At 45.1% G+C, this 20,988-nt stretch overlaps 11 non-coding genes across 11 annotated transcripts; all 11 read left to right on the top strand.

Moving 5' to 3' along the window:
* The first annotated feature begins 6,733 nt into the window (after positions 1-6,733).
* On the top strand, positions 6,734-6,805 carry TRNAC-GCA (transfer RNA cysteine (anticodon GCA)). Its single transcript has one exon. It is a non-coding gene; the product is annotated as a tRNA-Cys (tRNA).
* A 1,136-nt stretch (positions 6,806-7,941) lies between these two features.
* Positions 7,942-8,013, top strand: TRNAC-GCA (transfer RNA cysteine (anticodon GCA)). The gene has a single exon. It is a non-coding gene; the product is annotated as a tRNA-Cys (tRNA).
* Positions 8,014-9,761: 1,748 nt separating this feature from the next.
* Positions 9,762-9,833, top strand: TRNAC-GCA (transfer RNA cysteine (anticodon GCA)). The gene has a single exon. It is a non-coding gene; the product is annotated as a tRNA-Cys (tRNA).
* A 230-nt stretch (positions 9,834-10,063) lies between these two features.
* On the top strand, positions 10,064-10,135 carry TRNAC-GCA (transfer RNA cysteine (anticodon GCA)). Its single transcript has one exon. It is a non-coding gene; the product is annotated as a tRNA-Cys (tRNA).
* Positions 10,136-13,980: 3,845 nt separating this feature from the next.
* TRNAC-GCA (transfer RNA cysteine (anticodon GCA)) lies at positions 13,981-14,052 on the top strand. The gene has a single exon. It is a non-coding gene; the product is annotated as a tRNA-Cys (tRNA).
* A 1,747-nt stretch (positions 14,053-15,799) lies between these two features.
* Positions 15,800-15,871, top strand: TRNAC-GCA (transfer RNA cysteine (anticodon GCA)). The gene has a single exon. It is a non-coding gene; the product is annotated as a tRNA-Cys (tRNA).
* Positions 15,872-16,718: 847 nt separating this feature from the next.
* TRNAC-GCA (transfer RNA cysteine (anticodon GCA)) lies at positions 16,719-16,790 on the top strand. Its single transcript has one exon. It is a non-coding gene; the product is annotated as a tRNA-Cys (tRNA).
* Positions 16,791-17,637: 847 nt separating this feature from the next.
* TRNAC-GCA (transfer RNA cysteine (anticodon GCA)) lies at positions 17,638-17,709 on the top strand. The gene has a single exon. It is a non-coding gene; the product is annotated as a tRNA-Cys (tRNA).
* A 1,450-nt stretch (positions 17,710-19,159) lies between these two features.
* On the top strand, positions 19,160-19,231 carry TRNAC-GCA (transfer RNA cysteine (anticodon GCA)). Its single transcript has one exon. It is a non-coding gene; the product is annotated as a tRNA-Cys (tRNA).
* A 520-nt stretch (positions 19,232-19,751) lies between these two features.
* On the top strand, positions 19,752-19,823 carry TRNAC-GCA (transfer RNA cysteine (anticodon GCA)). Its single transcript has one exon. It is a non-coding gene; the product is annotated as a tRNA-Cys (tRNA).
* Positions 19,824-20,053: 230 nt separating this feature from the next.
* TRNAC-GCA (transfer RNA cysteine (anticodon GCA)) lies at positions 20,054-20,125 on the top strand. The gene has a single exon. It is a non-coding gene; the product is annotated as a tRNA-Cys (tRNA).
* Positions 20,126-20,988: the final 863 nt, after the last annotated feature.

Here is a 20,988-nt window from a genome sequence, read left to right as displayed (position 1 = left end):
ATCTTCATTGGTAGGGATTTCAACAAGCATCCTACCTTTTTAGAAATTGGTTTCCTCAGAACATTACTTTTTAAGAACCAGTGAGGACAATCATAAGCCAATGGGGCATAGCTCTGTGGAAGAGCATTCGACTGCAGATCGAGAGATCCCTGGTTCAAATCCGGGTGCCCCCTTCAAGTGCCAGCTTTACTCATGCTATTCAACGAGATGCTTACCTTTCCAAGAAAGCTCTTCTTCAACTTGTCACCCTTGAGCACATTTCTGATGCAGAACTAAACAGGAACTGATCATCCACTCTCTCACTGGGAATCTTCATTGGTAGGGATTTCAACAAGCATCCTACCTTTTGAGAAATTGGTTTCCTCAGAACATTACTTTTTAAGAACCAGTGAGCACAGTTATAAGCCAGGGGGGGCATAGCTCAGTGGAAGAGCATTCGACTGCAGATCAAGAAGTCCCTGGTTCAAATCCGGGTGCCCCCTTCAAGTGCCAGCTTTACTCATGCTATTCAACGAGATGCTTACCTTTCCAAGAAAGCTCTTCTACAAATTGTCACCCTTGAGCACATTTCTCATGCAGAACTGAACTGGTCGTCCACTCTCTCACTGGGAATCTTCATTGGTAGGGATTTCAACAAGCATCCTACCTTTTGAGAAATTGGTTTCCTCAGAACATTACTTTTTAAGAACCAGTGAGCACAGTTATAAGCCAGGGGTGGCATAGCTCAGTGGAAGAGCATTCGACTGCAGATCGAGAGGTCCCTGGTTCAAATCCGGGTGCCCCCTTCAAGTGCCAGCTTTACTCATGCTATTCAACGAGATGCTTACCTTTCCAAGAAAGCTCTTCTTCAAATTGTCACCCTTGAGCACATTTCTCATGCTGAGCTGGTCGTCCACTCTCTCACTGGGAATCTTCATTGGTAGGGATTTCAACAAGCATCCTACCTTTTTAGAAATTGGTTTCCTCAGAACATTACTTTTTAAGAACCAGTGAGGACAATCATAAGCCAATGGGGCATAGCTCTGTGGAAGAGCATTCGACTGCAGATCGAGAGATCCCTGGTTCAAATCCGGGTGCCCCCTTCAAGTGCCAGCTTTACTCATGCTATTCAACGAGATGCTTACCTTTCCAAGAAAGCTCTTCTTCAACTTGTCACCCTTGTGCACATTTCTGATGCAGAACTAAACAGGAACTGCTCATCCACTCTCTCACTGGCCATCTTCATTGGTAGGGATTTCAACAAGCATCCTACATTTTGAGAAATTGGTTTCCTCAGAACATTACTTTTTAAGAACCAGTGAGGACAATCATAAGCCAATGGGGCATAGCTCAGTGGAAGAGCATTCGACTGCAGATCGAGAGGTCCCTGGTTCAAATCCGGGTGCCCCCTTACTCATGCTATTCAACGAGATGCTTACCTTTCCAAGAAAGCTCTTCTTCAAATTGTCACCCTTGAGCACATTTCTCATGCAGAACTGAACTGGTTGTCCACTCTCTCACTGGCCATCTTCATTGGTAGGGATTTCAACAAGCATCCTTACTTTTGAGAAATTGGTTTCCTCAGAACATTACTTTTTAAGAACCAGTGAGCACAGTTATAAGCCAGGGGTGGCATAGCTCAGTGGAAGAGCATTCGACTGCAGATCAAGAAGTCTGGTTCATAATCCGGGTGCCCCCTTCAAGTGCCAGCTTTACTCATGCTATTCAACGAGATGCTTACCTTTCCAAGAAAGCTCTTCTACAAATTGTCACCCTTGAGCACATTTCTCATGCAGAACTGAACTGGTCGTCCACTCTCTCACTGGGAATCTTCATTGGTAGGGATTTCAACAAGCATCCTTACTTTTGAGAAATTGGTTTCCTCAGAACATTACTTTTTAAGAACCAGTGAGGACAATCATAAGCCAATGGGGCATAGCTCTGTGGAAGAGCATTCGACTGCAGATCGAGAGATCCCTGGTTCAAATCCGGGTGCCCCCTTCAAGTGCCAGCTTTACTCATGCTATTCAACGAGATGCTTACCTTTCCAAGAAAGCTCTTCTTCAACTTGTCACCCTTGAGCACATTTCTCATGCTGAACTGGTCGTCCACTCTCTCACTGGGAATCTTCATTGGTAGGGATTTCAACAAGCATCCTACCTTTTTAGAAATTGGTTTCCTCAGAACATTACTTTTTAAGAACCAGTGAGGACAATCATAAGCCAATGGGGCATAGCTCAGTGGAAGAGCATTCGACTGCAGATCGAGAGGTCCCTGGTTCAAATCCGGGTGCCACCTTCAAGTGCCAGCTTTACGCATGCTATTCAACGAGATGCTTACCTTTCCAAGAAAGCTCTTCTTCAACTTGTCACCCTTGAGCACATTTCTCATGCAGAACTGAACTGGTCGTCCACTCTCTCACTGGGAATCTTCATGGGTAGGGATTTCAACAAGCATCCTTACTTTTGAGAAATTGGTTTCCTCAGAACATTACTTTTTAAGAACCAGTGAGGACAGTTATAAGCCAGGGGTGGCATAGCTCAGTGGAAGAGCATTCGACTGCAGATCAAGAAGTCTGGTTCATAATCCGGGTGCCCCCTTCAAGTGCCAGCTTTACTCATGCTATTCAACGAGATGCTTACCTTTCCAAGAAAGCTCTTCTACAAATTGTCACCCTTGAGCACATTTCTCATGCAGAACTGAACTGGTCGTCCACTCTCTCACTGGGAATCTTCATGGGTAGGGATTTCAACAAGCATCCTTACTTTTGAGAAATTGGTTTCCTCAGAACATTACTTTTTAAGAACCAGTGAGGACAATCATAAGCCAAGGGGGCATAGCTCAGTGGAAGAGCATTCGACTGCAGATCGAGAGATCCCTGGTTCAAATCCGGGTGCCCCCTTCAAGTGCCAGCTTTACTCATGCTATTCAACGAGATGCTTACCTTTCCAAGAAAGCTCTTCTTCAACTTGTCACCCTTGAGCACATTTCTCATGCTGAACTGGTCGTCCACTCTCTCACTGGGAATCTTCATTGGTAGGGATTTCAACAAGCATCCTACCTTTTTAGAAATTGGTTTCCTCAGAACATTACTTTTTAAGAACCAGTGAGGACAATCATAAGCCAATGGGGCATAGCTCTGTGGAAGAGCATTCGACTGCAGATCGAGAGATCCCTGGTTCAAATCCGGGTGCCCCCTTCAAGTGCCAGCTTTACTCATGCTATTCAACGAGATGCTTACCTTTCCAAGAAAGCTCTTCTTCAACTTGTCACCCTTGAGCACATTTCTGATGCAGAACTAAACAGGAACTGATCATCCACTCTCTCACTGGGAATCTTCATTGGTAGGGATTTCAACAAGCATCCTACCTTTTGAGAAATTGGTTTCCTCAGAACATTACTTTTTAAGAACCAGTGAGCACAGTTATAAGCCAGGGGGGGCATAGCTCAGTGGAAGAGCATTCGACTGCAGATCAAGAAGTCCCTGGTTCAAATCCGGGTGCCCCCTTCAAGTGCCAGCTTTACTCATGCTATTCAACGAGATGCTTACCTTTCCAAGAAAGCTCTTCTACAAATTGTCACCCTTGAGCACATTTCTCATGCAGAACTGAACTGGTCGTCCACTCTCTCACTGGGAATCTTCATTGGTAGGGATTTCAACAAGCATCCTACCTTTTGAGAAATTGGTTTCCTCAGAACATTACTTTTTAAGAACCAGTGAGCACAGTTATAAGCCAGGGGTGGCATAGCTCAGTGGAAGAGCATTCGACTGCAGATCGAGAGGTCCCTGGTTCAAATCCGGGTGCCCCCTTCAAGTGCCAGCTTTACTCATGCTATTCAACGAGATGCTTACCTTTCCAAGAAAGCTCTTCTTCAAATTGTCACCCTTGAGCACATTTCTCATGCTGAGCTGGTCGTCCACTCTCTCACTGGGAATCTTCATTGGTAGGGATTTCAACAAGCATCCTACCTTTTTAGAAATTGGTTTCCTCAGAACATTACTTTTTAAGAACCAGTGAGGACAATCATAAGCCAATGGGGCATAGCTCTGTGGAAGAGCATTCGACTGCAGATCGAGAGATCCCTGGTTCAAATCCGGGTGCCCCCTTCAAGTGCCAGCTTTACTCATGCTATTCAACGAGATGCTTACCTTTCCAAGAAAGCTCTTCTTCAACTTGTCACCCTTGTGCACATTTCTGATGCAGAACTAAACAGGAACTGCTCATCCACTCTCTCACTGGCCATCTTCATTGGTAGGGATTTCAACAAGCATCCTACATTTTGAGAAATTGGTTTCCTCAGAACATTACTTTTTAAGAACCAGTGAGGACAATCATAAGCCAATGGGGCATAGCTCAGTGGAAGAGCATTCGACTGCAGATCGAGAGGTCCCTGGTTCAAATCCGGGTGCCCCCTTACTCATGCTATTCAACGAGATGCTTACCTTTCCAAGAAAGCTCTTCTTCAAATTGTCACCCTTGAGCACATTTCTCATGCAGAACTGAACTGGTTGTCCACTCTCTCACTGGCCATCTTCATTGGTAGGGATTTCAACAAGCATCCTTACTTTTGAGAAATTGGTTTCCTCAGAACATTACTTTTTAAGAACCAGTGAGCACAGTTATAAGCCAGGGGTGGCATAGCTCAGTGGAAGAGCATTCGACTGCAGATCAAGAAGTCTGGTTCATAATCCGGGTGCCCCCTTCAAGTGCCAGCTTTACTCATGCTATTCAACGAGATGCTTACCTTTCCAAGAAAGCTCTTCTACAAATTGTCACCCTTGAGCACATTTCTCATGCAGAACTGAACTGGTCGTCCACTCTCTCACTGGGAATCTTCATTGGTAGGGATTTCAACAAGCATCCTTACTTTTGAGAAATTGGTTTCCTCAGAACATTACTTTTTAAGAACCAGTGAGGACAATCATAAGCCAAGGGGGCATAGCTCAGTGGAAGAGCATTCGACTGCAGATCGAGAGGTCCCTGGTTCAAATCCGGGTGCCACCTTCAAGTGCCAGCTTTACGCATGCTATTCAACGAGATGCTTACCTTTCCAAGAAAGCTCTTCTTCAACTTGTCACCCTTGAGCACATTTCTCATGCAGAACTGAACTGGTCGTCCACTCTCTCACTGGGAATCTTCATGGGTAGGGATTTCAACAAGCATCCTTACTTTTGAGAAATTGGTTTCCTCAGAACATTACTTTTTAAGAACCAGTGAGGACAGTTATAAGCCAGGGGTGGCATAGCTCAGTGGAAGAGCATTCGACTGCAGATCAAGAAGTCTGGTTCATAATCCGGGTGCCCCCTTCAAGTGCCAGCTTTACTCATGCTATTCAACGAGATGCTTACCTTTCCAAGAAAGCTCTTCTACAAATTGTCACCCTTGAGCACATTTCTCATGCAGAACTGAACTGGTCGTCCACTCTCTCACTGGGAATCTTCATGGGTAGGGATTTCAACAAGCATCCTTACTTTTGAGAAATTGGTTTCCTCAGAACATTACTTTTTAAGAACCAGTGAGGACAATCATAAGCCAAGGGGGCATAGCTCAGTGGAAGAGCATTCGACTGCAGATCGAGAGGTCCCTGGTTCAGATCCGGGTGCCCCCTTCAAGTGCCAGCTTTACTCATGCTATTCAACGAGATGCTTACCTTTCCAAGAAAGCTCTTCTTCAAATTGTCACCCTTGAGCACATTTCTGATGCAGAACTAAACAGGAACTGGTCATCCACTCTCTCACTGGCAATCTTCATTGGTAGGGATTTCAACAAGCATCCTACCTTTTGAGAAATTGGTTTCCTCAGAACATTACTTTTTAAGAACCAGTGAGGACAATCATAAGCCAATGGGGCATAGCTCTGTGGAAGAGCATTCGACTGCAGATCGAGAGATCCCTGGTTCAAATCCGGGTGCCCCCTTCAAGTGCCAGCTTTACTCATGCTATTCAACGAGATGCTTACCTTTCCAAGAAAGCTCTTCTTCAACTTGTCACCCTTGAGCACATTTCTCATGCTGAACTGGTCGTCCACTCTCTCACTGGGAATCTTCATTGGTAGGGATTTCAACAAGCATCCTACCTTTTTAGAAATTGGTTTCCTCAGAACATTACTTTTTAAGAACCAGTGAGGACAATCATAAGCCAATGGGGCATAGCTCTGTGGAAGAGCATTCGACTGCAGATCGAGAGATCCCTGGTTCAAATCCGGGTGCCCCCTTCAAGTGCCAGCTTTACTCATGCTATTCAACGAGATGCTTACCTTTCCAAGAAAGCTCTTCTTCAACTTGTCACCCTTGAGCACATTTCTGATGCAGAACTAAACAGGAACTGATCATCCACTCTCTCACTGGGAATCTTCATTGGTAGGGATTTCAACAAGCATCCTACCTTTTGAGAAATTGGTTTCCTCAGAACATTACTTTTTAAGAACCAGTGAGCACAGTTATAAGCCAGGGGGGGCATAGCTCAGTGGAAGAGCATTCGACTGCAGATCAAGAAGTCCCTGGTTCAAATCCGGGTGCCCCCTTCAAGTGCCAGCTTTACTCATGCTATTCAACGAGATGCTTACCTTTCCAAGAAAGCTCTTCTACAAATTGTCACCCTTGAGCACATTTCTCATGCAGAACTGAACTGGTCGTCCACTCTCTCACTGGGAATCTTCATTGGTAGGGATTTCAACAAGCATCCTACCTTTTGAGAAATTGGTTTCCTCAGAACATTACTTTTTAAGAACCAGTGAGGACAATCATAAGCCAAGGGGGCATAGCTCAGTGGAAGAGCATTCGACTGCAGATCGAGAGGTCCCTGGTTCAAATCCGGGTGCCCCCTTCAAGTGCCAGCTTTACGCATGCTATTCAACGAGATGCTTACCTTTCCAAGAAAGCTCTTCTTCAACTTGTCACCCTTGAGCACATTTCTCATGCAGAACTGAACTGGTCGTCCACTCTCTCACTGGGAATCTTCATGGGTAGGGATTTCAACAAGCATCCTTACTTTTGAGAAATTGGTTTCCTCAGAACATTACTTTTTAAGAACCAGTGAGGACAGTTATAAGCCAGGGGTGGCATAGCTCAGTGGAAGAGCATTCGACTGCAGATCAAGAAGTCTGGTTCATAATCCGGGTGCCCCCTTCAAGTGCCAGCTTTACTCATGCTATTCAACGAGATGCTTACCTTTCCAAGAAAGCTCTTCTACAAATTGTCACCCTTGAGCACATTTCTCATGCAGAACTGAACTGGTCGTCCACTCTCTCACTGGGAATCTTCATGGGTAGGGATTTCAACAAGCATCCTTACTTTTGAGAAATTGGTTTCCTCAGAACATTACTTTTTAAGAACCAGTGAGGACAATCATAAGCCAAGGGGGCATAGCTCAGTGGAAGAGCATTCGACTGCAGATCGAGAGGTCCCTGGTTCAGATCCGGGTGCCCCCTTCAAGTGCCAGCTTTACTCATGCTATTCAACGAGATGCTTACCTTTCCAAGAAAGCTCTTCTACAAATTGTCACCCTTGAGCACATTTCTCATGCAGAACTGAACTGGTCGTCCACTCTCTCACTGGGAATCTTCATGGGTAGGGATTTCAACAAGCATCCTTACTTTTGAGAAATTGGTTTCCTCAGAACATTACTTTTTAAGAACCAGTGAGGACAATCATAAGCCAAGGGGGCATAGCTCAGTGGAAGAGCATTCGACTGCAGATCAAGAAGTCCCTGGTTCAAATCCGGGTGCCCCCTTCAAGTGCCAGCTTTACTCATGCTATTCAACGAGATGCTTACCTTTCCAAGAAAGCTCTTCTACAAATTGTCACCCTTGAGCACATTTCTCATGCAGAACTGAACTGGTCGTCCACTCTCTCACTGGGAATCTTCATTGGTAGGGATTTCAACAAGCATCCTACCTTTTGAGAAATTGGTTTCCTCAGAACATTACTTTTTAAGAACCAGTGAGGACAATCATAAGCCAAGGGGGCATAGCTCAGTGGAAGAGCATTCGACTGCAGATCGAGAGGTCCCTGGTTCAAATCCGGGTGCCCCCTTCAAGTGCCAGCTTTACGCATGCTATTCAACGAGATGCTTACCTTTCCAAGAAAGCTCTTCTTCAACTTGTCACCCTTGAGCACATTTCTCATGCAGAACTGAACTGGTCGTCCACTCTCTCACTGGGAATCTTCATGGGTAGGGATTTCAACAAGCATCCTTACTTTTGAGAAATTGGTTTCCTCAGAACATTACTTTTTAAGAACCAGTGAGGACAATCATAAGCCAGGGGTGGCATAGCTCAGTGGAAGAGCATTCGACTGCAGATCAAGAAGTCTGGTTCATAATCCGGGTGCCCCCTTCAAGTGCCAGCTTTACTCATGCTATTCAACGAGATGCTTACCTTTCCAAGAAAGCTCTTCTACAAATTGTCACCCTTGAGCACATTTCTCATGCAGAACTGAACTGGTCGTCCACTCTCTCACTGGGAATCTTCATGGGTAGGGATTTCAACAAGCATCCTTACTTTTGAGAAATTGGTTTCCTCAGAACATTACTTTTTAAGAACCAGTGAGGACAATCATAAGCCAAGGGGGCATAGCTCAGTGGAAGAGCATTCGACTGCAGATCGAGAGGTCCCTGGTTCAGATCCGGGTGCCCCCTTCAAGTGCCAGCTTTACTCATGCTATTCAACGAGATGCTTACCTTTCCAAGAAAGCTCTTCTTCAAATTGTCACCCTTGAGCACATTTCTGATGCAGAACTAAACAGGAACTGGTCATCCACTCTCTCACTGGCAATCTTCATTGGTAGGGATTTCAACAAGCATCCTACCTTTTGAGAAATTGGTTTCCTCAGAACATTACTTTTTAAGAACCAGTGAGGACAATCATAAGCCAATGGGGCATAGCTCTGTGGAAGAGCATTCGACTGCAGATCGAGAGATCCCTGGTTCAAATCCGGGTGCCCCCTTCAAGTGCCAGCTTTACTCATGCTATTCAACGAGATGCTTACCTTTCCAAGAAAGCTCTTCTTCAACTTGTCACCCTTGAGCACATTTCTCATGCTGAACTGGTCGTCCACTCTCTCACTGGGAATCTTCATTGGTAGGGATTTCAACAAGCATCCTACCTTTTTAGAAATTGGTTTCCTCAGAACATTACTTTTTAAGAACCAGTGAGGACAATCATAAGCCAATGGGGCATAGCTCTGTGGAAGAGCATTCGACTGCAGATCGAGAGATCCCTGGTTCAAATCCGGGTGCCCCCTTCAAGTGCCAGCTTTACTCATGCTATTCAACGAGATGCTTACCTTTCCAAGAAAGCTCTTCTTCAACTTGTCACCCTTGAGCACATTTCTGATGCAGAACTAAACAGGAACTGATCATCCACTCTCTCACTGGGAATCTTCATTGGTAGGGATTTCAACAAGCATCCTACCTTTTGAGAAATTGGTTTCCTCAGAACATTACTTTTTAAGAACCAGTGAGCACAGTTATAAGCCAGGGGGGGCATAGCTCAGTGGAAGAGCATTCGACTGCAGATCAAGAAGTCCCTGGTTCAAATCCGGGTGCCCCCTTCAAGTGCCAGCTTTACTCATGCTATTCAACGAGATGCTTACCTTTCCAAGAAAGCTCTTCTACAAATTGTCACCCTTGAGCACATTTCTCATGCAGAACTGAACTGGTCGTCCACTCTCTCACTGGGAATCTTCATTGGTAGGGATTTCAACAAGCATCCTACCTTTTGAGAAATTGGTTTCCTCAGAACATTACTTTTTAAGAACCAGTGAGGACAATCATAAGCCAAGGGGGCATAGCTCAGTGGAAGAGCATTCGACTGCAGATCGAGAGGTCCCTGGTTCAAATCCGGGTGCCCCCTTCAAGTGCCAGCTTTACGCATGCTATTCAACGAGATGCTTACCTTTCCAAGAAAGCTCTTCTTCAACTTGTCACCCTTGAGCACATTTCTCATGCAGAACTGAACTGGTCGTCCACTCTCTCACTGGGAATCTTCATGGGTAGGGATTTCAACAAGCATCCTTACTTTTGAGAAATTGGTTTCCTCAGAACATTACTTTTTAAGAACCAGTGAGGACAATCATAAGCCAAGGGGGCATAGCTCAGTGGAAGAGCATTCGACTGCAGATCGAGAGGTCCCTGGTTCAAATCCAGGTGCCCCCTTCAAGTGCCAGCTTTACGCATGCTATTCAACGAGATGCTTACCTTTCCAAGAAAGCTCTTCTTCAACTTGTCACCCTTGAGCACATTTCTCATGCAGAACTGAACTGGTCGTCCACTCTCTCACTGGGAATCTTCATGGGTAGGGATTTCAACAAGCATCCTTACTTTTGAGAAATTGGTTTCCTCAGAACATTACTTTTTAAGAACCAGTGAGGACAATCATAAGCCAAGGGGGCATAGCTCAGTGGAAGAGCATTCGACTGCAGATCAAGAAGTCTGGTTCATAATCCGGGTGCCCCCTTCAAGTGCCAGCTTTGCTCATGCTATTCAACGAGATGCTTACCTTTCCAAGAAAGCTCTTCTACAAATTGTCACCCTTGAGCACATTTCTCATGCAGAACTGAACTGGTCGTCCACTCTCTCACTGGGAATCTTCATTGGTAGGGATTTCAACAAGCATCCTTACTTTTGAGAAATTGGTTTCCTCAGAACATTACTTTTTAAGAACCAGTGAGGACAATCATAAGCCAAGGGGGCATAGCTCAGTGGAAGAGCATTCGACTGCAGATCGAGAGGTCCCTGGTTCAAATCCGGTTGCCCCCTTCAAGTGCCAGCTTTACTCATGCTATTCAACGAGATGCTTACCTTTCCAAGAAAGCTCTTCTTCAACTTGTCACCCTTGAGCACATTTCTCATGCAGAACTAAACAGGAACTGGTCATCCACTCTCTCACTGGCCATCTTCATTGGTAGGGATTTCAACAAGCATCCTACCTTTTGAGAAATTGGTTTCCTCAGAACATTACTTTTTAAGAACCAGTGAGGACAATCATAAGCCAAGGGGGCATAGCTCAGTGGAAGAGCATTCGACTGCAGATCAAAAAGTCCCTGGTTCATAATCCGGGTGCCCTCTTCAAGTGCCAGCTTTACTCATGCTATTCAACGAGATGCTTACCTTTCCAAGAAAGCTCTTCTACAAATTGTCACCCTTGAGCACATTTCTCATGCAGAACTGAACTGGTCGTCCACTCTCTCACTGGGAATCTTCATTGGTAGGGATTTCAACAAGCATCCTACCTTTTGAGAAATTGGTTTCCTCAGAACATTACTTTTTAAGAACCAGTGAGGACAATCATAAGCCAAGGGGGCATAGCTCAGTGGAAGAGCATTCGACTGCAGATCGAGAGGTCCCTCGTTCAAATCCGGGTGCCCCCTTCAAGTGCCAGCTTTACTCATGCTATTCAACGAGATGCTTACCTTTCCAAGAAAGCTCTTCTTCAAATTGTCACCCTTGAGCACATTTCTCATGCAGAACTGAACTGGTTGTCCACTCTCTCACTGGCCATCTTCATTGGTAGGGATTTCAACAAGCATCCTTACTTTTGAGAAATTGGTTTCCTCAGAACATTACTTTTTAAGAACCAGTGAGCACAGTTATAAGCCAGGGAGGGCATAGCTCAGTGGAAGAGCATTCGACTGCAGATCAAGAAGTCCCTGGTTCAAATCCGGGTGCCCCCTTCAAGTGCCAACGAGATGCTTACCTTTCCAAGAAAGCTCTTCTTCAACTTGTCACCCTTGAGCACATTTCTCATGCAGAACTAAACAGGAACTAATCATCCACTCTCTCACTGGCAATCTACATTGGTAGGGATTTCAACAAGCATCCTACCTTTTGAGAAATTGGTTTCCTCAGAACATTACTTTTTAAGAACCAGTGAGGACAATCATAAGCCAAGGGGGCATAGCTCAGTGGAAGAGCATTCGACTGCAGATCGAGAGGTCCCTGGTTCAACTCCGGGTGCCCCCTTCAAGTGCCAGCTTTACGCATGCTATTCAACGAGATGCTTACCTTTCCAAGAAAGCTCTTCTTCAACTTGTCACCCTTGAGCACATTTCTCATGCAGAACTGAACTGGTCGTCCACTCTCTCACTGGGAATCTTCATGGGTAGGGATTTCAACAAGCATCCTTACTTTTGAGAAATTGGTTTCCTCAGAACATTACTTTTTAAGAACCAGTGAGGACAATCATAAGCCAAGGGGGCAATGCTCAGTGGAAGAGCATTCGACTGCAGATCGAGAGGTCCCTGGTTCAAATACGGGTGCCCCCTTCAAGTGCCAGCTTTACTCATGCTATTCAACGAGATGCTTACCTTTCCAAGAAAGCTCTTCTTCAAATTGTCACCCTTGAGCACATTTCTCATGCAGAACTGAACTGGTCGTCCACTCTCTCACTGGGAATCTTCATTGGTAGGGATTTCAACAAGCATCCTACCTTTTTAGAAATTGGTTTCCTCAGAACATTACTTTTTAAGAACCAGTGAGGACAATCATAAGCTAAGGGGGCATAGCTCAGAGGAAGAGCATTCGACTGCAGATCAAGAGATCCCTGGTTCAAATCCGGGTGCCCCCTTCAAGTGCCAGCTTTACTCATGCTATTCAACGAGATGCTTACCTTTCCAAGAAAGCTCTTCTTCAACTTGTCACCCTTGAGCACATTTCTGATGCAGAACTAAACAGGAACTGGTCATCCACTCTCTCACTGGCCATCTTCATTGGTAGGGATTTCAACAAGCATCCTTACTTTTGAGAAATTGGTTTCCTCAGAACATTACTTTTTAAGAACCAGTGAGCACAGTTATAAGCCAGGGGTGGCATAGCTCAGTGGAAGAGCATTCGACTGCAGATCAAGAAGTCTGGTTCATAATCCGGGTGCCCCCTTCAAGTGCCAGCTTTACTCATGCTATTCAACGAGATGCTTACCTTTCCAAGAAAGCTCTTCTACAAATTGTCACCCTTGAGCACATTTCTCATGCAGAACTGAACTGGTCGTCCACTCTCTCACTGGGAATCTTCATTGGTAGGGATTTCAACAAGCATCCTTACTTTTGAGAAATTGGTTTCCTCAGAACATTACTTTTTAAGAACCAGTGAGGACAATCATAAGCCAAGGGGGCAATGCTCAGTGGAAGAGCATTCGACTGCAGATCGAGAGGTCCCTGGTTCAAATACGGGTGCCCCCTTCAAGTGCCAGCTTTACTCATGCTATTCAACGAGATGCTTACCTTTCCAAGAAAGCTCTTCTTTAAATTGTCACCCTTGAGCACATTTCTCATGCAGAACTGAACTGGTTGTCCACTGGCCATCTTCATTGGTAGGGATTTCAACAAGCATCCTTACTTTTGAGAAATTGGTTTCCTCAGAACATTACTTTTTAAGAACCAGTGAGCACAGTTATAAGCCAGGGGTGGCATAGCTCAGTGGAAGAGCATTCGACTGCAGATCAAGAAGTCTGGTTCATAATCCGGGTGCCCCCTTCAAGTGCCAGCTTTACTCATGCTATTCAACGAGATGCTTACCTTTCCAAGAAAGCTCTTCTACAAATTGTCACCCTTGAGCACATTTCTCATGCAGAACTGAACTGGTCGTCCACTCTCTCACTGGGAATCTTCATTGGTAGGGATTTCAACAAGCATCCTACCTTTTGAGAAATTGGTTTCCTCAGAACATTACTTTTTAAGAACCAGTGAGGACAATCATAAGCCAAGGGGGCATAGCTCAGAAGAAGAGCATTCGACTGCAGATCAAGAAGTCTGGTTCATAATCCGGGTGCCCCCTTCAAGTGCCAGCTTTACTCATGCTATTCAACGAGATGCTTACCTTTCCAAGAAAGCTCTTCTACAAATTGTCACCCTTGAGCACATTTGTCATGCAGAACTGAACTGGTCGTCCACTCTCTCACTGGGAATCTTCATTGGTAGGGATTTCAACAAGCATCCTTACTTTTGAGAAATTGGTTTCCTCAGAACATTACTTTTTAAGAACCAGTGAGGACAATCATAAGCCAAGGGGGCATAGCTCAGTGGAAGAGCATTCGACTGCAGATCGAGAGGTCCCTGGTTCAAATCCGGGTGCCCCCTTCAAGTGCCAGCTTTACGCATGCTATTCAACGAGATGCTTACCTTTCCAAGAAAGCTCTTCTTCAACTTGTCACCCTTGAGCACATTTCTCATGCAGAACTGAACTGGTTGTCCACTCTCTCACTGGGAATCTTCATTGGTAGGGATTTCAACAAGCATCCTACCTTTTGAGAAATTGGTTTCATCAGAACATTACTTTTTAAGAACCAGTGAGGACAATCATAAGCCAAGGGGGCATAGCTCAGAGGAAGAGCATTCGACTGCAGATCGAGAGGTCCCTGGTTCAAATCCGGGTGCCCCCTTCAAGTGCCAGCTTTACTCATGCTATTCAACGAGATGCTTACCTTTCCAAGAAAGCTCTTCTTCAACTTGTCACCCTTGAGCACATTTCTCATGCAGAACTAAACAGGAACTGATCATCCACTCTCTCACTGGCTATCTTCATTGGTAGGGATTTCAACAAGCATCCTACCTTTTGAGAAATTGGTTTCCTCAGAACATTACTTTTTAAGAACCAGTGAGCACAGTTATAAGCCAGGGAGGGCATAGCTCAGTGGAAGAGCATTCGACTGCAGATCAAGAAGTCCCTGGTTCAAATCCGGGTGCCCCCTTCAAGTGCCAACGAGATGCTTACCTTTCCAAGAAAGCTCTTCTTCAACTTGTCACCCTTGAGCACATTTCTCATGCAGAACTAAACAGGAACTAATCATCCACTCTCTCACTGGCAATCTTCATTGGTAGGGATTTCAACAAGCATCCTACCTTTTGAGAAATTGGTTTCCTCAGAACATTACTTTTTAAGAACCAGTGAGGACAATCATAAGCCAAGGGGGCATAGCTCAGTGGAAGAGCATTCGACTGCAGATCGAGAGGTCCCTGGTTCAAATCCGGTTGCCCCCTTCAAGTGCCAGCTTTACTCATGCTATTCAACGAGATGCTTACCTTTCCAAGAAAGCTCTTCTTCAACTTGTCACCCTTGAGCACATTTCTCATGCAGAACTAAACAGGAACTGGTCATCCACTCTCTCACTGGCCATCTTCATTGGTAGGGATTTCAACAAGCATCCTACCTTTTGAGAAATTGGTTTCCTCAGAACATTACTTTTTAAGAACCAGTGAGGACAATCATAAGCCAAGGGGGCATAGCTCAGTGGAAGAGCATTCGACTGCAGATCAAGAGGTCCCTGGTTCATAATCCGGGTGCCCTCTTCAAGTGCCAGCTTTACTCATGCTATTCAACGAGATGCTTACCTTTCCAAGAAAGCTCTTCTACAAATTGTCACCCTTGAGCACATTTCTCATGCAGAACTGAACTGGTCGTCCACTCTCTCACTGGGAATCTTCATTGGTAGGGATTTCAACAAGCATCCTACCTTTTGAGAAATTGGTTTCCTCAGAACATTACTTTTTAAGAACCAGTGAGGACAATCATAAGCCAAGGGGGCATAGCTCAGTGGAAGAGCATTCGACTGCAGATCGAGAGGTCCCTGGTTCAGATCCGGGTGCCCCCTTCAAGTGCCAGCTTTACTCATGCTATTCAACGAGATGCTTACCTTTCCAAGAAAGCTCTTCTTCAAATTGTCACCCTTGAGCACATTTCGGATGCAGAACTAAACAGGAACTGGTCATCCACTCTCTCACTGGCAATCTTCATTGGTAGGGATTTCAACAAGCATCCTACCTTTTGAGAAATTGGTTTCCTCAGAACATTACTTTTTAAGAACCAGTGAGGACAATCATAAGCCAAGGGGGCATAGCTCAGTGGAAGAGCATTCGACTGCAGATCGAGAGGTCCCTGGTTCAAATCCGGGTGCCCCCTTCAAGTGCCAGCTTTACTCATGCTATTCAACGAGATGCTTACCTTTCCAAGAAAGCTCTTCTTCAAATTGTCACCCTTGAGCACATTTCTCATGCAGAACTGAACTGGTTGTCCACTCTCTCACTGGCCATCTTCGTTGGTAGGGATTTCAACAAGCATCCTTACTTTTGAGAAATTGGTTTCCTCAGAACATTACTTTTTAAGAACCAGTGAGCACAGTTATAAGCCAGGGGTGGCATAGCTCAGTGGAAGAGCATTCGACTGCAGATCAAGAAGTCTGGTTCATAATCCGGGTGCCCCCCTTCAAGTGCCAGCTTTACTCATGCTATTCAACGAGATGCTTACCTTTCCAAGAAAGCTCTTCTTCAACTTGTCACCCTTGAGCACATTTCTCATGCAGAACTAAACAGGAACTAATCATCCACTCTCTCACTGGCAATCTTCATTGGTAGGGATTTCAACAAGCATCCTACCTTTTGAGAAATTGGTTTCCTCAGAACATTACTTTTTAAGAACCAGTGAGGACAATCATAAGCCAAGGGGGCATAGCTCAGTGGAAGAGCATTCGACTGCAGATCGAGAGGTCCCTGGTTCAGATCCGGGTGCCCCCTTCAAGTGCCAGCTTTACTCATGCTATTCAACGAGATGCTTACCTTTCCAAGAAAGCTCTTCTTCAAATTGTCACCCTTGAGCACATTTCGGATGCAGAACTAAACAGGAACTGGTCATCCACTCTCTCACTGGCAATCTTCATTGGTAGGGATTTCAACAAGCATCCTACCTTTTGAGAAATTGGTTTCCTCAGAACATTACTTTTTAAGAACCAGTGAGGACAATCATAAGCCAAGGGGGCATAGCTCAGTGGAAGAGCATTCGACTGCAGATCGAGAGGTCCCTGGTTCAAATCCGGGTGCCCCCTTCAAGTGCCAGCTTTACTCATGCTATTCAACGAGATGCTTACCTTTCCAAGAAAGCTCTTCTTCAAATTGTCACCCTTGAGCACATTTCTCATGCAGAACTGAACTGGTTGTCCACTCTCTCACTGGCCATCTTCGTTGGTAGGGATTTCAACAAGCATCCTTACTTTTGAGAAATTGGTTTCCTCAGAACATTACTTTTTAAGAACCAGTGAGCACAGTTATAAGCCAGGGGTGGCATAGCTCAGTGGAAGAGCATTCGACTGCAGATCAAGAAGTCTGGTTCATAATCCGGGTGCCCCCCTTCAAGTGCCAGCTTTACTCATGCTATTCAACGAGATGCTTACCTTTCCAAGAAAGCTCTTCTTCAACTTGTCACCCTTGAGCACATTTCTCATGCAGAACTAAACAGGAACTAATCATCCACTCTCTCACTGGCAATCTTCATTGGTAGGGATTTCAACAAGCATCCTACCTTTTGAGAAATTGGTTTCCTCAGAACATTACTTTTTAAGAACCAGTGAGGACAATCATAAGCCAAGGGGGCATAGCTCAGTGGAAGAGCATTCGACTGCAGATCGAGAGGTCCCTGGTTCAAATCCGGTTGCCCCCTTCAAGTGCCAGCTTTACTCATGCTATTCAACGAGATGCTTACCTTTCCAAGAAAGCTCTTCTTCAACTTGTCACCCTTGAGCACATTTCTCATGCAGAACTAAACAGGAACTGGTCATCCACTCTCTCACTGGCCATCTTCATTGGTAGGGATTTCAACAAGCATCCTACCTTTTGAGAAATTGGTTTCCTCAGAACATTACTTTTTAAGAACCAGTGAGGACAATCATAAGCCAAGGGGGCATAGCTCAGTGGAAGAGCATTCGACTGCAGATCGAGAGGTCCCTGGTTCAAATCCGGGTGCCCCCTTCAAGTGCCAGCTTTACGCATGCTATTCAACGAGATGCTTACCTTTCCAAGAAAGCTCTTCTTCAACTTGTCACCCTTGAGCACATTTCTCATGCAGAACTGAACTGGTCGTCCACTCTCTCACTGGGAATCTTCATGGGTAGGGATTTCAACAAGTATCCTTACTTTTGAGAAATTGGTTTCCTCAGAACATTACTTTTTAAGAACCAGTGAGGACAATCATAAGCCAAGGGGGCATAGCTCAGTGGAAGAGCATTCGACTGCAGATCGAGAGGTCCCTGGTTCAGATCCGGGTGCCCCCTTCAAGTGCCAGCTTTACTCATGCTATTCAACGAGATGCTTACCTTTCCAAGAAAGCTCTTCTTCAAATTGTCACCCTTGAGCACATTTCTCATGCAGAACTGAACTGGTCGTCCACTCTCTCACTGGGAATCTTCATTGGTAGGGATTTCAACAAGCATCCTACCTTTTTAGAAATTGGTTTCCTCAGAACATTACTTTTTAAGAACCAGTGAGGACAATCATAAGCCAAGGGGGCATAGCTCAGAGGAAGAGCATTCGACTGCAGATCGAGAGATCCCTGGTTCAAATCCGGGTGCCCCCTTCAAGTGCCAGCTTTACTCATGCTATTCAACGAGATGCTTACCTTTCCAAGAAAGCTCTTCTTCAACTTGTCACCCTTGAGCACATTTCTGATGCAGAACTAAACAGGAACTGGTCATCCACTCTCTCACTGGCCATCTTCATTGGTAGGGATTTCAACAAGCATCCTTACTTTTGAGAAATTGGTTTCCTCAGAACATTACTTTTTAAGAACCAGTGAGCACAGTTATAAGCCAGGGGTGGCATAGCTCAGTGGAAGAGCATTCGACTGCAGATCAAGAAGTCTGGTTCATAATCCGGGTGCCCCCTTCAAGTGCCAGCTTTACTCATGCTATTCAACGAGATGCTTACCTTTCCAAGAAAGCTCTTCTACAAATTGTCACCCTTGAGCACATTTCTCATGCAGAACTGAACTGGTCGTCCACTCTCTCACTGGGAATCTTCATTGGTAGGGATTTCAACAAGCATCCTTACTTTTGAGAAATTGGTTTCCTCAGAACATTACTTTTTAAGAACCAGTGAGGACAATCATAAGCCAAGGGGGCAATGCTCAGTGGAAGAGCATTCGACTGCAGATCGAGAGGTCCCTGGTTCAAATACGGGTGCCCCCTTCAAGTGCCAGCTTTACTCATGCTATTCAACGAGATGCTTACCTTTCCAAGAAAGCTCTTCTTCAAATTGTCACCCTTGAGCACATTTCTCATGCAGAACTAAACAGGAACTGATCATCCACTCTCTCACTGGCTATCTTCATTGGTAGGGATTTCAACAAGCATCCTACCTTTTGAGAAATTGGTTTCCTCAGAACATTACTTTTTAAGAACCAGTGAGGACAATCATAAGCCAAGGGGGCATAGCTCAGTGGAAGAGCATTCGACTGCAGATCGAGAGGTCCCTGGTTCAAATCCGGGTGCCCCCTTCAAGTGCCAACGAGATGCTTACCTTTCCAAGAAAGCTCTTCTTCAACTTGTCACCCTTGAGCACATTTCTCATGCAGAACTAAACAGGAACTAATCATCCACTCTCTCACTGGCCATCTTCATTGGTAGGGATTTCAACAAGCATCCTACCTTTTGAGAAATTGGTTTCCTCAGAACATTACTTTTTAAGAACCAGTGAGGACAATCATAAGCCAAGGGGGCATAGCTCAGTGGAAGAGCATTCGACTGCAGATCAAGAAGTCCCTGGTTCATAATCCGGGTGCCCTCTTCAAGTGCCAGCTTTACTCATGCTATTCAACGAGATGCTTACCTTTCCAAGAAAGCTCTTCTACAAATTGTCACCCTTGAGCACATTTCTCATGCAGAACTGAACTGGTCGTCCACTCTCTCACTGGGAATCTTCATTGGTAGGGATTTCAACAAGCATCCTACCTTTTGAGAAATTGGTTTCCTCAGAACATTACTTTTTAAGAACCAGTGAGGACAATCATAAGCCAAGGGGGCATAGCTCAGTGGAAGAGCATTCGACTGCAGATCGAGAGGTCCCTGGTTCAAATCCGGGTGCCCCCTTCAAGTGCCAGCTTTACTCATGCTATTCAACGAGATGCTTACCTTTCCAAGAAAGCTCTTCTTCAACTTGTCACCCTTGAGCACATTTCTCATGCAGAACTGAACTGGTCGTCCACTCTCTCACTGGGAATCTTCATTGGTAGGGATTTCAACAAGCATCCTACCTTTTGAGAAATTGGTTTCCTCAGAACATTACTTTTTAAGAACCAGTGAGGACAATCATAAGCCAAGGGGGCATAGCTCAGTGGAAGAGCATTCGACTGCAGATCGAGAGGTCCCTGGTTCAAATCCGGGTGCCCCCTTCAAGTGCCAGCTTTACTCATGCTATTCAACGAGATGCTTACCTTTCCAAGAAAGCTCTTCTTCAACTTGTCACCCTTGAGCACATTTCTCATGCAGAACTAAACAGGAACTAATCATCCACTCTCTCACTGGCAATCTTCATTGGTAGGGATTTCAACAAGCATCCTACCTTTTGAGAAATTGGTTTCCTCAGAACATTACTTTTTAAGAACCAGTGAGGACAATAATAAGCCAAGCGGGCATAGCTCAGTGGAAGAGCATTCGACTGCAGATCGAGAGGTCCCTGGTTCAAATCCGGGTGCCCCCTTCAAGTGCCAACGAGATGCTTACCTTTCCAAGAAAGCTCTTCTTCAACTTGTCACCCTTGAGCACATTTCTCATGCAGAACTAAACAGGAACTGGTCATCCACTCTCTCACTGGCCATCTTCATTGGTAGGGATTTCAACAAGCATCCTACCTTTTGAGAAATTGGTTTCCTCAGAACATTACTTTTTAAGAACCAGTGAGGACAATCATAAGCCAAGGGGGCATAGCTCAGTGGAAGAGCATTCGACTGCAGATCAAGAAGTCCCTGGTTCATAATCCGGGTGCCCTCTTCAAGTGCCAGCTTTACTCATGCTATTCAACGAGATGCTTACCTTTCCAAGAAAGCTCTTCTACAAATTGTCACCCTTGAGCACATTTCTCATGCAGAACTGAACTGGTCGTCCACTCTCTCACTGGGAATCTTCATTGGTAGGGATTTCAACAAGCATCCTACCTTTTGAGAAATTGGTTTCCTCAGAACATTACTTTTTAAGAACCAGTGAGGACAATCATAAGCCAAGGGGGCATAGCTCAGTGGAAGAGCATTCGACTGCA

This window comes from Eleutherodactylus coqui, chromosome 9 (genome assembly GCF_035609145.1).
Source record: "Eleutherodactylus coqui strain aEleCoq1 chromosome 9, aEleCoq1.hap1, whole genome shotgun sequence".
NCBI lineage: Eukaryota > Metazoa > Chordata > Amphibia > Anura > Eleutherodactylidae > Eleutherodactylus > Eleutherodactylus coqui.
Note: the sequence above shows the minus strand (reverse complement) of the source record. Positions and strands in the feature narration are given on the sequence as shown.